We start from the raw sequence: 13,773 nt of genomic DNA, 5'->3' as shown, positions 1-13,773 counted from the left end.
GAGGAAACAGAGTCGAAAGAACTCTCAGAGCGGGTGAAATGTGAATGGCCAGACTGCAGGACAGTCAATATCAGAACCTTAAGAATACAGAAAGACTCCAACGGGGGAGGATGGCGACAAGTACTGTTTAGGTCGGTTCTTTTTCCAAGGGAATTGTGAAATGGTGTGATGACCTTAGTCATCAAAGGGGGGAACTGATAGAGCGCCATGTTATTCTGAAAGTTTGTAGGGGTGCATCATAATCACTGTTAGTCTGCACCCATATATGTTAACCGACTTATAGTAATGTGTGGCTTAGAAATGTATCACTCAAATTTGCTTATAATAGAATGATTAGAAATGTAACCATGCCTTTCATGAAGAGCAATGTCGTAGTTACTGCAAATGTATTTTAGTCAACGCATAATGATTGGTTTTCATGTAATGCGATGCATTAGGTTTAAACGTGCACGATATTAAAGTCTACACATGTAGTTTGCTTATTCATATATAAGGAGTAATGAAGTTAATGCTTATAATGTGATTTTAGAAGTGTGGGTTTAAATTGTGTAAAGGCCTGATCGCATATACGTGTAAAGAGAAAGGCCTGTCCATTTCCTGTGTTAGCTAAATTGTAGGCTGAAAATGATTTCCCTTGGTAAGGATTGGGTTTCGCGATGCTAGAAAATCTCATAGAAGTGGAAAGTTTCTCGTTCTCATGTTTCTGTTGCAGGTGCAAGGACACTTAGCTCATTAGAGAGACTAACCCTTTGTTTTAGGAGTTAGGATGGTACGAGAAGCCAATATGGGAGTACACCGGAATTTAGGGATGATACTTTCGGCAGAGAAGGTGCCTGGGACCCAAGTTCAAGCTAACCGTCATTAAATATGGATAGGATATAAGTTTCACTGGAAAAGTACTGGAAGAAGACCTGGCTGAAGAGGTGTGCCAGAGGGCGTGTTCTATGTTTTTGGGATTTTGAATTAGGGACAGTGCCCCATGGGTTGGCAGTTGAGGTTTAGGTGGGAAGCTAGAAGGTGCATCTTAGAGCGAGCTCTGACTAAAGTGTCCTTCTAAGGAAGTCTTCACTTCTGACACCTCTTTACTCTCTTGCTGGGGAGGGAAAATGCTAAGTAGGGATGTCACCTTAGAGATAGAGTAGGGATAGACTTACTTTTTATTTTCTTTAGGCTAATGACTTCTAATGTAGAGACTGGAGTAATTATCGCTTTCTTGATGTTATTGGAACTGATTATTCTTCTTATTCTGAGTCAGATGAAACTCCTGCGTAGAATCTCATTTGTATTAGTGCCCATTTGTTTTCTTCACCTTGTACTGAGGTGCTTGTATGTGCAGTTATTCTTGGTTGCAATACATTCCTAAAATTTTAGATTTGGAGTCAGTGGTCCTTTTTAGAGATTAAATTCAATTATTGATTATGTGTTAAAATTTGACTTTCTCCCCTCTACACTATTTAGCAGATAAAAAGATCCTGGCGACCTGAGAGGATTTTTGGTGATGGTAAGGTAGATAAGAATCCGACGTCATCAAGGGCATCTGTGCCTTGTGCGTTTCTGTTCCTGCGTGGCCCTTCCATAACATGATAACGTGAAATTCAGATGCCTAGAGGCTTGGTATCATTGAACCTCTGTAAAATGGATAGAATTATACATTCATAAGCCGCTATATTTACTACAGACACACGTATATATCGAATTTGAATATGCTAAACAATCTGAAAGTCCTTTAGGGACTATTTATTCAAACAGTATACCTTTTTATAGATTACGGTTATAGATGACCTTTTGTTGCCACATGTTCCATCATTAAGGACATTCAAAGAATAAATCCCCTGCTGAGATTAACATCAGTAGGGATAGACACATGTTCATGATCCTACTTGAGAGTTCAGTTTGGAGTTATGTTGCTTTTGGCTATGGCCCAGGAAGACACATAAGAAACTGGTATACCCAAATTGTAGGCCTGCTTTTTCTGGCAGTGAGCAAAGCAGAAAGCTGGCTTCAAGCTCATCTCGTGGGAGCCCCTACATTCTCTGGCTCTATAGTGGCCCTTACTTTAAAGCTGAAGGGCAGGGTGGCACAATGGGCAGAGGAAGACCTTGCTCGCAACCATAGACAGCTGCCATCGAGAATAAACTGGATGTGTGATGTGGCAGGCTCTGGCTCATCTGAAGATTTGATGATGTCACAGTGTTCTAAAATTGGTGTGCTCCACCCTTATACTTCCCACGTGTCGCATTTGCTTCTGCATTAGTCCCGCCCACTTCCTTTCGGTCGTGCACCGGTGGTAATTCCACAGCCTTCCAGATCCCGGTTACTTTCCGTTCTCTCCTCCATTGTGGTTACCTTCTTGCTCTCTTTTCCCTTTCCCAAGTTCCTACTAATCAGGTGGTATTCAGAGGCAAGCCTGCTGACACATGTGAACAGAACACAGCCCAAAATAAACCTTGCGGTTGTCATAAAATGAAAAGGATGGAGCAGAAAAAGCAGCCGCGCACTCCCTTTATAAATAGTAACATGGAAATAGAATTAGGTGGGTATGTTTTTTTTAAAGACTTGCGTCGTGAGTATTTGCATATACATTCTATTGTTTTTTTTTTGTTTCTCGATTCATTGACCTAGTTAAAGAACTTTATTGTGTTGAGTGCAACTGATTATAAGTAAAGCAGAAAATGCATCAGAATACTGCAGAGTTTAAAACTTGTTGTGTGATTTGGGCAAAAAGCATGGCTTTATGAAACTGCATTGAATTAATGGTAATGTATGTAAATATGTTTTCCGCGGAGAGGGAAGCTATTTTGAAACTCTAAACAGCTATGCAGGTAGCATTTTTCAAATGTCAAACACAGCAGCCAGTATCATCTGCTGTTAAATCGAGGTCAAGTTCCAGTTTTTTTTCTGTAATCTTTTGACTTCTGCATACAACTTGTGGATCGAGCCTCCTATAGCAAATACGTTAACCAGACTAAACGTCATAAAATACGCATTTACATTTCTCTGTATTACAGCAGATTTCCGTGTAAGGAACAAATATTTGAAAATTAGGTAAACAGTTACGTCAACGCAGTTACCGCACGTGGCTGTAGCTATTGCAAATGTACACTGATCAGTGCTACCGTAAACCACGGCAAGGCATCCGCCTTAGATCTCCAACAATTGGTGGAATTGCCCCAAACCCTCACGCTGTTCTTGAACGTTTTGGGGCAGATTTACAAGCCCCTTGCGCCTCTTTTGCGTCACTTTTCCCATGTTAAAAATGACGCAAAAGTGGCGCAAGCCCCTATGTGTTTTAAATCGTTGGAAAGCAGACGATGTACTCAAGGCGTAGCATCCATTGGTGTAGTAGGTGCAGTGTCACCGTGCCCCTCCAGATCAAGGTGCCACTGTACCCTGGTTATTGCTGCATTTTATAACTCAAACAACAGCCAAGGAGGCACTTCCGTCCTTGCACTAAGACTCATGCCACACGGGCTAAGCGACTGGTTTTGCTTCTACTGCGTTTAATCAGTAGTTCTGAGTGAAACAATTAATAATTTTCGGGCTAATCCTCAAAAATCATCCTGAATTCTTTAACCCGTTTTTTCAGTTCTTGTTGTCTGTATGGATGTGTGGCTGTAGTTCTGATATGCCAATGTACCTGTATGCAACTTGATTAGTGTACATCTGGACTGTAGATCTGGGGGCAGATTTATGAGCCCCTTGCGCCACTTTTGCGTCACTTTTAACATGTTAAAAGTGACGCAAATGTGGCGCAAGGGGCTCATAAATCTGCCCCCTGGTGTTTATCTTTAAAGAATACTGTCTCACAGTGCATTAACCAATGATAAGTTTTGCTATTACTCGCATGCCTGCTAACTTATAGTTGGGATTGCGCTATAGAAATACTATATACATACAATACATACATACATGCATTCTCTGTACTTTCCAGTGCTTAATTTGGAAAATAAGGAGTGCCGGTGCCCAAAGCACTGCTCGGAAGCCTACTGAGCCTACGGTCAGTGCTATTAAATGTCAGCGTGGTATTAACCAAGGCTGCATAGTAATGAATCTACCTTGGGCCTAGTAAATCCTCGACCAGGCACTCCCTGCCTCTTCATCTCACTCATGCAGGTACTTGCTTTCCCATTAATATGACGATTTGTCCTTTTTTCTCCTCCTCCTCCTCCTTTCTCGTTTGTGTGTTTTTCCCTTTCTTGCTCTCGAGTAGGGGTGGGTGCAACTTACAGAGTAATATGAAAACTTAGCAAAATTTCGCTGAGTTCCGTGAACTTCCAGATATCAGCACGATGTGCTGATTTTTAGCACCTGGACCTTGTTCCACACTGCAAAATCAGCACAAAAGGCACCACACTGTGCACTAGAGGGCACTGCTTCTTTTCTGCCACTCGAGTAGATTTTCTACTCGAGTGGCAGATTTCTCACTACGAATGGTCGCGACAGCTGCATTGAGAAAATCTTGCCAGGTACCCTCCTAGCACCCGAAAATTGTGCTTGGTACACCAATTCCCAATTACGCTTACCAACTTATCACTGGAAAGCCACGTGGGAGAAAAAACTCCACCATGCAGCGGTTGTCAGAACTCCACATTGCAAGCGTAATACGGAGTGGCCAGAACTTTGTGAGCTCCACCGGCAGAGCGGAATTATCACCGAACTCTACTCTTGAGAAATGTCTAAGAAGAAAGAAAAGTACCAGTTGCCAAAAATTAGTGCCGGTGGCCCAACCAGCAACCACCAGCTCAAATGAAACAATATTTCTATGCATATGTGTATGGATATCTACTTTAGATGAAGATGGACATGGATGTTGTATGTCTCTTTGTACGCTCACTTAACAAAAGTCAAGCCTATTGTCTTTGTCAATGGGAGTTACAGAAACTAATCAAAACGGAGTGATCAAGAAGCTCCATATTTGGGGATTGCACTTTTTTCATATACTATGTATAATGTTGAACCTCATATTACCAAACTCAAATGAACTTCTTGATATGCAAAATGTGCCTGCAATACATTTTAAAAGACAAAGTAATTATTTTTAACTCTTATATTCTATTGTGCGCTTATGCCTCTGAAGTTGAACATTCCACACGAAAAAAAAGTTACATTAAATACTCTTTGCATAGACAGGTTTCAGGCAGGATATGCAAGTTGACTGTGCTGTAAAAACTTTTGAGTTCCAATTCCAGTTGCATTAAACATTTAAGTTAAACCCTAGTCGCTGCAAAAGGACAAAAATGATGGTGGGAAAAGTAACGTCCGTTCTTCATAGCACTAGGAAGTTTAATCAAGTGCTAAATAAAGACAACATATTAGTGAAATGTGAGTTGCAGTTAATCCATCTAGTATGACAATTTGTTACCCGCTTTGGTTGATTTCTTATGGCTACAAAGACCCTTGGGGTAAAATGAGGCATCACCTCTCAGTCCATAGATACCTTAAAAGTACATACTTGAGATGCTGATACCACTTTGTAGCGCATTCCTTTTTTAGATTATTTCTTTTAATCGTAATATCAAAAAACTGTTAATTTAGCTCAAGAACATAAACTGTGAGTGACAATAAGTTTAGGAGTGGAATAGGAGAAAATGTTATGTTAGACAGCAGTTATATCGCGCACAGGTACTCCAATGGAGTGGCCCGGCATGTGACCCGCAGGTGAATAGACGAAAAGCAGAAAACTATATGAAAAATAGGGTCTTCAGTCTGTTTCTGAAAATCTTAGGGTCATTCATAGCATGGAACTCCACTGGGAGTCGGTTCCAGGCTACAGCACCCATCCGTGAGAGGGAGCTGCCGCCGGTCCTCTGCTTGCGAAACCTAGACACGCATGTGATAAGCTTGGAAGAAGAACGTAACTGCCCAGCCGGAGAATAAAACCTGAATCTTGTTCTCAGATAGGCCGCACCATGCCCATAGAGAGCGGAGTCAGCAATTACCAGAGATTTAAATGTCACCCTCTCTTTCACCGGCAACCAATGAAGGCTACGCAGGTGTTGCCTAACGCTTAGCCTCTTAGGGAAGTTCAAAAGTAGTCTGGCCGCAGCGTTTTGAACAACCTGAAGTTTATTCAAAAGGGTAGCCAGGCAGAACAGTACACAACACGTTTGCTTAGTCAATGCTAGGTGTGATCAAGGCTTAGGTAACTGTTCTCCTTGCTGTAGTGGGGGGTAGGGGTAAGAATGTTTTCAGTGCCTTCAGAATACCAAAGTAAATTCCTGATAATTTTTTGATCTGAGGGCCAAAGCACAATTTTTCATTGAACCAGATACACAAGTTCTTAGTAGGCTCCCTTTGGGATGAAGGCAAGGGAGACTAGTCAGGTCAAAAGGAGCGCTAAGCTGTGGCGGAAGAAAAGTTATATCGGAGATCTTTTAGTGACTGAATTCTGTCAATTAAATTGAACCCATTGTGCTTTTCATTAGTTTACGTTACTATATTCAGTTTAGAGCACTTCATGTCATCACATTGTGTACAAATGGCTGAGCATGGTTGTGCATTTTGTGTGTAATAAAGCAGAGTGCAAGATATTTTCCAAGTTAGACCTTTTCCTTCTCTACATTTTTTAATATTTAGAAATGCATACTGACTTTGAAAAGGCCCATTTTAGGTCTGACTGATCTATAGTGGAAAACGTTGGTGTTCCAGAACTTCTAGGAAATCATAATATTGTAGAATTGTATTACTTTTTGCCAGTTTTAGAGGAAATGTATAATAACAGAAATAGACACAGCCTGCAAGAGTGGGTGACTAAATTGTGAAAATCTGCTGAGTTAAAAGAATTATCTTTTCATGCTACCCTGAACAAAAAACATTGAGAGAAAGAGGACTGTATAGGCATGAATGGGATAGTGGTATTACTACTCATAAAATGAAAATGGAATTTTATTAGAGAGTCTTTTACATAAAAAGGGATTGATCATAGATTTGAGAGGGATTTATTTTGTCAACTAATGCTTCCTATGCCTAAATAAGCTGGAACAATTTGGTTGAGAGAACGGCTAGGGTGTGTGATGGAAAACAATCATGACAATCACAAAATGGATTTACTTTTCGGATAACATCAAAAATTAATGATAAGGAATAAATATTTGCCAAAGTTGGGAAAGAGGAAACAAACTTTATAGATGTGTATCTGTGTGCTAACATTTATAAATACCTATTCTCTATACTTGTCTATCTTCTATTTCTATGTTTGAAACTTGTATTTTTGCCTCAAATCCGCACTTCATTGCCATAAACAGGGAGCAACTTTTTTGAGCACTAACTGTGGTGAGCACTTCCTGTTCATTAGTCCCTCCTTGCCTTCTTCCATCACCCTGTCACTCTTCCATTCATCCACGCATCTATACATCCATCATAACATCCATCCATCCACCCATCCTTCTTTACACTCACTCACCCTCCCATATTTAACATGAGCAGACCCATCAAGAACCCAATTCCCTCTGTAGCTGCTAAAGCAGGCAGGGTGGTCGGGTAGGAGTTGGGGGTGATGATGTCCCTGTTGCAGAAGCTTCACTGCACACATACCTCTTAGTCCACTAATGAAATTGTTGTCCGCAACTGGTTCCCTCCTTCTCTTGGGACTCTACAGTAGAGAAAAACAGGCACTGCAATGGGAACCACAAAACCACAAAAAAGTTCGAGTACGGCATGGTAACATACAGGCCGCGCTGTAATTGGGGGGGTAAGCAGACAGGAGGGCACATGTTGTGTCTACCTAAATGCATACCTGTGGTGGGGGGCCCCCTTTGTTCCCCCCCCCCAGCCATGTCATGGCGGGGAGCCCACGATGAAATAGCTAGTGGTGGAGGGAACTCGTAATATGTTCCGTGGGACTGCGCCAGTCCCACTCAGCATGCTACATTGGGCCTCTGCCGTGCCAGCGCATGGTAACGGCCGCTCCCTAGCGCAGGCTGTGGTCCACCACGGGTACGACTTTGAAAGTTGCAATCCGGCGCACGGTGGACCGCCACTGCTGCACCCCCGCGAGTTTGGAGTTCAAAGACCGCTGCACTTGTAATAAGGCCCAGAGTTCTTAGCTAACGACTCTTAAATAATCAAAATACTGAAAAACTATTCATCACATAATTCCAGCTTATTTGTAATCCAAAAATGTGTGTATTTTACTGGTCTATTTATTTGAATTTTTAAATGATGAAGATCAAACCTGGTACACGAATAGTGCAGACCAAACCTGGTGCATTTGACTATGAAATGAGGGGCTTATTTACAAGTGCCTTACGCCACCGGTCCGTGACTTTTTTCATGACATAAAAAGTGACGCACGGATGGCGCAAGGGGCTTGTAAATAACCCCCTAAATGGCAAGTTACATTCTTAAAGAATTCCTTGAGAACATCATAGATATACAGAAGGAAAAACATGTTTTGATGATTTAACATTGCATTATATCAAATTTAAATATGGGGAAGGATGCATGTAGAACACATATATTTTACACGTACATTTTTCTACCTATATATTCATAGAGATCTTATTTGCAGATTAGATTTAGGGATAAATGTTTGGAAAAGATAGATAAAAACCTTGGGATTATAGCTCAATCCAGCCACATCCTATCCCTGTTTATTTTAGAGATTGCATCAGTGTGTAAAATGGCACTTTTTCCAAAGTATTTTAATTTAATATTTTCCTGAAAGCTTGATTATGTGAAATATCTGAAAAGCTGACTTTTCTATAATTCCCTCCTTTCAAAAACATGCTATAATTGAAGATGGACTCATGTTTTATGGGCTGAATTAATCTATGTGTAAAGAAACGAAAATATGTAGTTTACTGTGGCTTTATGGACTTCATTGTTGATTAAAAAAAAGGAATACTTGCTAATGAATTAAGAAATGCATTTTGGTGAATAACCAATCTAATGTGCACTTTAATGCAATGCAAAACCATATCTTTTCTAGCTCTCCAAGTCATTAGTTCTAGCGCACATGTTTCTGTGTCTTTGAGGTAGTCCTATATAATCATGATCAGTTTATTTGCACAGTTTGCTGAATACCAGGTCATTTCAATAGCACATTTGGATAGAGCATAATCCATTGCATATTATGTGTAAGAAATGCCCCTTTTGCTTTGTCATCCCATTTTGTTGCTAGATTTTGTTGCAGTTGTTTTGACTCTGCTGTCCAGTGACCAATGTATGTGTTCCGACACCAAAAACATGTTCAAATTGGCTACATTCCTGATTGACATATTTAATTTGCCTGTAAGTCCCTAGTATATTGTACAAAATGTACTCAGGGCCTGTCAGTTGAATGTCACTAGTGGACTGCAGCGCATATTGTGCCATCAGTGCTGTGACATTGCAAAAGCATGTCCCAAGGCTTGCCCCTGGAGCCTGGGCATGCAATTTTAAAACTGTAATTGCTGATGTGACTCGTGAGGAGAATCCTAAGAGGAGGACCTGCTCCAGCTTGTACCTAGCATAAAGAAGTGGACTCCAAGAATCTCACCTTCCTTAGGGAGCCCAGCTGAGCTGTTTAAAGTGGACCTGCCCTAGACCCTGTTCATGGCTTATGCTGGAGTGAATCCTAAGGTCTTGAAACCCTTGGCTGGTGTTAAAGTGTACCCCTTTTGACCAAAATGCAAAAACTGGGATCTAGAAAGTTTTTGCCAACTTTTCTTCTGTAGAACCAGTGGGAGACCCAGACCACCATCAGCTGGAGCCATTAACGTCGAAACGCCGGTCAGATCCAACGTGCTAATTAGCATCGCTGAAGAAGATCTGACTTCCAGGAAAGTTCTCAGTCCAAATATAGAGGGCTTCACTGAGAGTTATGCTGAGCCAACGGCGATTGACATTTAGACCTTCCTGGGCATGGATGCCGAACTTCACTAACTTAGAGTTTTCCCACATTCATTGATGACTGCGCTGGGACTCCACTCTTCACCAACCCAGCTCTGTCTAACCTCAACTTGGATCCTACTTGTCCTGCTGATAACTCCTTTTTTTGCCAGAACAATGTTTACGTCTGTGAGTAACTCTTTGATAGTGACTTATCTGGGCCTTGCATTTGATTCCATCGCAGTCGACCTTAGATTATATTCTTGTTCCAATCTAGCATGATCAGTTGGCACTTTGGGCCATGTGTAGATAGCTAAATACCGGTCGGTAACGGCCGAAAATCGGCAATTTTCCCGTTACCGACCGGTATTTAGCCCTTTCTAATGTAGGAGGCAGGTTTTAAGGATTCGGTAATTTCCCGAATCGGTATTTTAAGAAATCGGTAAAATACCGAATCGGTAAATTACCGAATCCTTAAATCCTATGTAGGGAGCACTCAAGTGAGTGCATTTTTGGTTTAAGGATTCGTTATTTACCACCAACTACAAGTTGATGGTAAATACCGAATACCCTTTCAAAAGTAATTTTGTGCTTTTTTAAAAGTGCCATGTGGCAGACATACATTCCCTTAGGGCATGTATGTGCGCCACATGTGCACACATGCACGATTCAGGGGTGCAAGAGGGTGTCAATGTGACACCCTGCCACCCTTGAATATGCTCCCCCTATTACCGATTCGATATTTACCGAATCGGTAATAGTGAATGGCTTCCCATTCATTCCTATGGGCCTCCAGGCCCATAGTAATGAATGGGAAGAGATGCCTTATTACCGATTCGGTAAATACTGAATCGGTAATAACGAATATTACCGAATCGGTAAAATTTACCGATTTTTTACCTACATTCTATTTACCGATTCTTAAATACCGAATCGGTAAAATTCGGTATTTAGAAATCGGTAAATAGAAATTACCTACATATGGCCCTTTGTGTTTTTGATGCTAAAATGTAATTCAAGCTTTAAAACCTCAGACCTACTGTTTACCTTATTGTATTTTTGCCATTTTTGGGTCATTTTATTTATTAAAATATTCTCTATTTTTGTAAATTGGAATCTGATTTGTATCTTGTTGTGTGTCTGACTTTTTAAGCTGTTTTGGTACTTCTGCCTTACAGATTTTTGTAAGTAAAGAATGTTTGGTCTGTAACATAGCAGCTTGAGGTTGAGCTCATGTATACATTACTGAAACCTTTACTGGACCTAACAAGATGAGTGCCATTATTACTTGTGGTGGGCTACCAACCACCCCAACTAATAATCCACTTTATCACATTATGATTGCAAGGTCATTAATCATATCTATTTAAACTTAGATTTTCTTTTTAAATAAGCCCTTCCCTTAAAGTATTTAAATTTAGTAGGTAAAGTCGTCCTGTATTAATGTAACAAAAGACACATTATTTGCTGGCACGAATCTCGACAACCATATCTATTTTACTGGCCACCATATAAAACATAATAGCTGTTTAGCCAATCTTTCAATTTGTTTAATAGGAAGGCCTTAAGATGGTGAGGAAATCCGTGTGGTCAGATATCCTATTATTTTTTAGACTTCCATGTCTCACAGTCTGGGGGAAATCTAAGCGAGCTCCAAACATAAAAGAAGAGCTCTACCAAATGACAGCCTTTAATTGTCTGCTATGAAAGGTGTAATCCAGTTTCCTAAACTAGGCCAAACTGCACTGTCCAGTCAATTTGGTTGCAGCAAGAGCAATGAAGATGTACCTAGAATTCAAGGAATCTCTGTTGAAACTCCCTTTGAAGCAGGTGATCAACCCATCCCCCTGATTAGGGATAAGCGGCTTCACATGCAACACATATTATACTCTATACACAGCCAGGATATGGTATGGTAATTTCTATTTTTTTTTTAAATGAATTTGACAGAAGAATGCATACCAGGTAATGCATAGCAGGTACATGCATCGCACTGAGTGTCAGTTTCCACCTGTCAGGTGTCAATGAGTGTCTGTTTCATAGTGTTAGGTGTCCCTTCCTGCACGAATACAATCATCCCTGCAATGCAGGCACCCTTGAAACATGGCACAAAGGTGCCTGTGCTGGTGCATGGAAGCCAACTGTGTGCCAGTGCAAGGGAAAGTACAAGGATGAGTTGTATTTTTGTTAATATGACGCACCTCTGTGCTCTTAAAATGACACAGCTCGGTCCAGCTAAATGGTTTGCAGGGCAGTTTTTCATAATGTTTTTTGTAAATGAGGCCCTCAGTGTTTACCTTAGCATGTAAAGAACATTTCCCAAAGACGCCAGAATTATGGGAACCTGCCTTTCTGCCTCCAAGACAGCAAACATAGATGCTGGTAGTGAATTCTGCTTCTCCCTGCCAATTATACAGGAAAAGAAAACTTAAATCTGTTCATGAAATCGCAGCTTGTTTTTTTCTTGCTCCGTCTACTACGTGTTAAAAATAATTGATCATTTGTGATCATATTGCTATGGAAAATATTTCATCAGTGTCTCTCATGCCACCACCCTGATTTCTGTACTCCTTTTTAAAAGAGTTTGTGCCGCTGACCTATTTAGATTACATCTTCCAACACTGTAAATCTGTCTCCCTCCTGGGCTCTATAATATTCCTGCTTTTTCGCCAGTTAGGCGACACTCTAGCCCAAACACTCCTTTCTATATTAAATTCTTTACTACCTGCAAGCAATGTTCCTGCTTCTTGTAAAACTGGTATGCAGACATTTTTTTATTATCTCCCAGTCGACTAGCGGACTATGGGGCATATTATCAAGCACGGCGTTAAAATTATCTCCGCTTTAGCGACAGAAAACTGCAGCTAAAGCGGCGATAATGGCCTTGATAATATGCCGCAGAGAATTCCAATAGAAACACATGTCGACACCAGAACATGGGCTTCTATGGGAATTTTCAAGGGGGCGATAATTTTAACGCTGTGTCTTGATAATATGCCCCTATATCTCTTCTGCCACTGTTGCTGCTGCTATCCTCCAAGTTACCTGACCTGTGAGCCACTCTACACAGTAAGCCAACTTGTTGAAGCATAAGGGCAAGTAGGTGAAAAACACTCCGAATTCTGCCGTGCTCGGATTTGATTGGCTAGTTTAAAATTTTTCCCGCTCCCGCAGCACCATAGTGGTGGTGCATGGGGGACATGCGAAGTGCACAAAGTGTGTCGTCATCATGCCGTATGGCAGGAAAGACGAGAGGATGGAGGGTGGCTACAATGGCTGGGCATTTCAGTTCAGACCCAGCAACAGTAGGTGAATACTAACTTTACCCCTCAATAATTGTGTGGATGTAAAAAGTGAAGTGCTGAGATCTTTGAAATATTGCTTACTGATATGCCCCCCACATCTGCCTTTATTAAGAGAGGTGCTCTTATCACGAACTTTTCTACTACAGCAGCTAACATCTTCCTAGGACAAACTAAGGAGTGTGCTATTCAGAATAACCCGCAGTACACGAATAACTGAGGGCCATATTATCAAGGATCGGCGATAACAGTTTTCGCTGATCCTTGATAATATGGTCCTTAGTAATTAGAGAGGAAGATATCCAGGGGTCACCATTAAATATTATTAGCTCCATTAATCCTGATCTGCTGCCTCTTATGCAAGAGACTAAGGGGCATATCAGCAACGAGGCGATATAAAATTATCACCGATTTTGCGTCCGTTTTCGGGCGAAGAGCAGCCATAGTTTTATCGCCTAATTAGAAAGGTCACGCTATCGCGTGAAACCTTGCATTAGTGCCCGGATTCTTAACGCCCAGCTTTGCATCTCTAATGGGATGCAAAGTGGGCGTTCCTGACATGACTGGAGAAATGTCCCTAAGCGACATTTCTCCTATCATCAAGCCCCACGCTGTGAAGCATAGCGGCAAGAAAAGTAGCGATAACCCCTGTCATCGCTAC

This window comes from Triturus cristatus, chromosome 4_1, assembly GCF_964204655.1.
Source record: "Triturus cristatus chromosome 4_1, aTriCri1.1, whole genome shotgun sequence".
Classification (NCBI taxonomy): Eukaryota; Metazoa; Chordata; class Amphibia; order Caudata; family Salamandridae; genus Triturus; species Triturus cristatus.
This window is presented reverse-complemented; position numbering follows the sequence as displayed.